Below are 5,099 nucleotides of genomic sequence, written 5' to 3' on the forward strand. Positions count from 1 at the left end.
TGTCCCGCCCCCGCGCGGGCACTTAGACCCGCTCCGATCAGCTCTGCGCACACAGCCCAGCATCCTTCCAGGTTGTGAGGTGACCACGTGGAGGGTCGTGGGGGCCGCAGTACTCGGCCTCCCGGAATTCCGACGTGGGCGGAGCTGTGGTCCGTGAGGTCCCCGGTCCCAACTTTCACCTCGGAGCACCTGTTTTCTCTGCCGTCTTCCAAATGTTTGCGAAGCAGAGTCTGAAACTCACGACCCTTGCCCACCCCCGACCCCCCAGCCACCGCCTAACTCTAACTGGGACTGGCAGTAAGTCCCTAAAATTAAGATTCCCCCCCATTCCCAAACGCCACCTTCCCCTCTGCTACTCACAGCACCATCAGCTGCTTTTTCTCGCCGGTGTATTTCAAACAGACCCTGTATTTTAACTTTATAATTTTCCCCGGAGGCATGAATGGCTCATTTTTAAAGATGATGTCTGTTCTGTGGATATTTTACATGAGAGGAAACAGAAAATTAACCAGGTGGAACCACTTTCCATGAAATCTTTGTGCCTATCCACTCAGGATCTTACCTGGGCACAGACAAGCTATAAGAAGTCTTTCGGGCCCTAGCCGGTTTGCTCAGTGGGTAGAGCGTCAGCCAGCCGACTGAGGGGTCCCGGGTTCCATTCCGGTCAAGGGCACATGCATGGGTTGTGGGCTCCATCCCCAGTGGGGGGCGTGCAGGAGGCAGCCGATCAATGATTCTTTCTCATCATTAATGTTTCTATCTCTCTCTCCCTCTGAAAATCAATCTAAAAATTTTTTTAAAAAAAGTCTTTTGGGTGGGGGGTCCTCCTGGATTAGTTACCCTTAAAAGCTTTATTCACTTCTGTAAGCCCCCGTTTTTCAGTAAGGGTAACATGTGTTTACTTAATAGAGTTTTAAAGACAGTTTAAAATATTTCTGAAAGGTTAAAGTCGGTGGTGCGTGGTCAGGCTAAATAAATAGCCATTCTCAGATGGGGGATAGAGAAAAATTGGATTTATTTAAGGAAAGAGGTTGGGGGATCGGGATATACAAAGGGAAGGGGTACACAGCACGGAGCCAAAGGGTGTTGGGTCCATGATGGCAGCAAAAATATACTGAGGACAGTGAACAGGGCAGAGCGTAGAAGCGAGAGGGAAGCCTAGGTTGGGCTGCTTTGGCTCACTGAGAAGTCTGAGGGAGGCGCGGGGGTCTTGGCGACAGGTTCAGGAACTTCGCCAGATGAGCTGCTGCTGCCCTTTCTTCTCGGGGTTGCAAGACTCCTGGGGTCCGGGTAGAAGGCGGAGGAAACGTGCCTGTGGGGGAAGGGAATATCACCAGTAATGGGTGTGGTCTCTGAAGGGAGAGCTTGCTCTGGGTCCTTTGTCCTGAGCTTATTTATCTCTTTCTTGTGGAAATTTTAGGGGAGTTGTCAGGGGAGGTCTTGATGAATATTCTTCAGCTTTCCAGGTGTGCTCTTTCTGGGTCAGGGTCTCCACTGGTTGGTCCGTGCCTGGGCAGGGGGGTCATTAGTCAATGTAGCTAGTCCTGAGGGACACTTGTCTGGTTTTGCTACTTTTCTGGGCCTGGAGCTGAAATGTAATTAAGACCTAGATGTTATCTTTTCATTTTTTAAAAAAATAAATATTGTTGAAAGTATCACATATGTCTCCCCTTCACCTCCCTTCCCCCATTGACTCCTTCTAGTCCCCACCCCTTCCCCAGGCCTTCTGCACCCTATTGTCTGTGTCCATGGGTTATGCATATGTGCATACAAATTCTTTGGTTGATCTCTTCCCAATCACCATCCCCCACCTTCCTTCTGAAATTCCACAGTTCCATGCTTTTACATCTCAATCTATTTTGTTCATCAGTTCATCAGTTTAAATTGTTTACATTGGATTCCACATATGAGTTAGATCATGTGATACTTGTCTTTCTCTGACTGGCTTATTTGGCTTAGCATAATACTCTCTAGGTCTCTCCATAATACTCTCTAGGTCTCTCTGATAGGCTTTGAATTTTGCCACAAACATGCTTCAAACCATTCTCCATTTTTAAAATTTTTATTGTTGAAAGTATTATATATGCCCTCTTTTTCTCCCCATTGACCTATTCTAGCCCTCCTCCAAGCCCTCCCCCAGGCCTTCACCACCCTATTTTTTGTGTCCCTGGGTTATACATATATGCATACAAGTTTTTTGGCTGATGTCTTCCCACCCACCCACTCTCCCTCTCCTTCCCTCAGAGATTCCACAATCAGTTCCATACTTTATTATACCACGGTTTTTTAATCCACTCATCTATTTATGGGCACTTGTGCTGTTTCCAGATCTTAGCTATTGTAAATTGTGCTGCTATGAACATAGGGGTGCATACACTCTTTCTGATTGGTGTTTCAGGGTTTCTTAAGGGTATATTCCTAGAAGTGGGATCACTGGGTCAAATGGCAGTTCCATTTTAAATTTTTTTAGGACACTCCATACTGTTTTCCATAATGGCTGCACCAGTCTGCATTCCCACCTGCAGTGTACTAGGGTTCCCTTTTCTCCACATCCTCCCCAGCACTTGCATTTGTTGATGGTAGCCATTCTAACAGCTGTGAGGTGATACCTCATTGTCATTTTAATTTGCATCTCTCTGATAATCGGTGACTCTGAGCATTTTTTCATATGTCTCTTGACCATTGGCATGTCCTTTTTAGAGAAGTGTCTATTTAGGTCCTTTGCCCATTTTTTAACTGGATTGTTTGTCTTCCTTCTGTTAAGTTGTATGAGTTCCTTATATATTTGGATATTAACCCCTTATTAGATGTATCATTGTCAAATATGTTCTCCCATACAGTGGGCTTCATTTTCGTTTTGTTGATGGTTTCTTTTGCTGTACAGAAGGTTTTTATTTGGATGTAGTCCCATTTGTTTATTTTCTACTTAGTTTTATTTGCCCTAGGAGATGTATCTGCAAACATGGCTACGAGAGATATCTCAGGTTTTGCTGCCTATGGTTTTTTCTAGGATTTTTATGGTTTCCGGACTTAAATTTAAGTCTTACCCATTTTGAGTTTATTCTTGTGTATGGTGTGAGTTGGTAGTCTGTATCTGTCCAATTTTCCTAACACCATTTATTGAAGAGACTGTATTGACTCCATTGTATGCTCTTGCCTCCTTTGTCAAATATTAATTGAGCATAATGGCTTGAGTCAATTTCTGGGTTCTCTGTTCTATTCTATTCTATTAATCTGTATGCCTGTTCTTGTGCCAGTAGCAGGCTGTTTTGAGTACGGTGGCTTTGTAGTATAATTTTATATCTGGTATTGTGATTCCTCCAACTTTGTTCTTCTTTCTCAATATTGTTGGAGTATTTGTTCTAGATCTGTGAAATATGCTGTTGCTATTTTAATAAGGATTGCATTGAATCTGTAGATTGCCTTGAGTAGTATGGACATTTTAATGATGTTAATTCTACCACTCCACTCCATGAACACAGTGTATTCTTCCACTTGTTTATATCTTCCTCTATATTTTTTCAAGGTCCTGTAGATTTCCAAGTACAAGTCTTTTACGTCCTTGGTTAAAGTTTATTCCTAAGTCTTAATTTTTTGGTTGCAATGGTAAATGGTGTGTGTGTGTGTTTTAGTATTTTTCTGAGAATTCATTATTGGTGTATCAAAAAGCCATCGGTTTGTGGTTGTTGATTTTGTATCCTGCTATTTTGCCAAATTCATTTATTAAATCTAGTAGTTTTTTGATAGAATCTTTAGGGTTTTCTATGTACAATATCATGTCATCTGTGAATAATGAGAGTTTTACTTCCTCCTTTTATTTCTTCTTGGATGCCTTATATTTCTTCTTGTTTGATTGGTGTCTAGGACTTCCAGTACTGTATTGAATAAGAGTGATGAAAGGGGACATCCCTGTCTTGTTCCTGTTCTTAGGGAAAATGCTTTTAGTTTTTGCCCATTGAGTATAATGTTCACTGTACATTTGTCATATATCGCCTTTATCATGTTGATATGTGCTCTCTCTATTCCCCGTTGCTGTAAGGGTGTTGGATTTTTGTCGATTGCTTTTTCTGTGTCTATTGACCAGTTAACTGGTCCAAACGGAAACCATCCCTATTTCTTCCATATGCGCTGGAATATTTATGAATTTAAGTTATCATAAATTTCTTTACAAACCCAGAGATGTCACTAACAAGTCTGATTTTAAAATTGGGTGACCAGAGTTGATATGTGAGGTTTTCGGCTATAGACACGTGGCGTGTGAGGAAGGTCCACTACTTGCATCTATAGATGCTTATGGCGTACAAAGGGTTGATATGAATATGTGATTTTTGTCTTTCAATTTGTTTATCTGATGTGTCACGTTTATTGATTTGCAAATATTGTATCAGCCTTATATCCCTGGAATAAATCCCACTTGGTCATGGGGTATAATATTTTTAATATATTGCTAAATCCAATTTACTAATATTTTATTGAGGATTTTAGCATCTATGTTCATTGAGGATATTGGCCTGTTAGTCTCTTTCTTTGTAGTGTCTTTATCTGGTTTTGGAATTAAGATAATGTTGGCCTCATAAAAAGAGCTTGGAAATGTTCTTTCCTCTTGGATTTTCTGAAATAGTTTGAGTATAGGTGTTACTTCTTTGAATATTTGGTAAAACTCCCCTGTGAAGCCATCTGGACCCAGGCTTTAGTTTGCTGGGAATTTTTTGATTATTGCTTCTATTACATCAGTTGTTATTGGCCCATTCTGGTTTTCGGCTTCTTTCTGATTCGGTTTTGGGAGATTGTATTTTTCCAGGAATTTGTCCATTTCATCCTCATTGTCCACCGTGTTGGCATATAGTTGTTCAGAGTATTTTCTTACAACCTTTTGTATTTCTGTGGTGTCAGTGGTTACTTCTCCACTTTCATTTCTGATTTTATAGATGAGTCCTCTCTCTTTGTTTGTTTCTCTTTTTTTTTTAATATATTTTATTGATTTTTTACAGAGAGGAGGGGAGAGGGATAGAGAGTCAGAAACATCGATGAGAGAGAAACATCGATCAGCTGCCTCTTGCACGTCCCCTACTGGGGATGTGCCCGCAACCAAGGTACAT

At 41.4% G+C, this 5,099-nt stretch overlaps 1 protein-coding gene across 1 annotated transcript in view; it reads left to right on the forward strand.

The window, feature by feature from the left end:
- Nucleotides 1–5,099, forward strand: part of LOC102263808 (zinc finger protein 14) — an 11,889-nt gene that overhangs the window by 245 nt on the left and 6,545 nt on the right. The window lies entirely within an intron of this gene.

The sequence above is a fragment of the Myotis brandtii genome, unplaced genomic scaffold, assembly GCF_000412655.1.
Source record: "Myotis brandtii unplaced genomic scaffold, ASM41265v1 scaffold964, whole genome shotgun sequence".
Classification (NCBI taxonomy): Eukaryota; Metazoa; Chordata; class Mammalia; order Chiroptera; family Vespertilionidae; genus Myotis; species Myotis brandtii.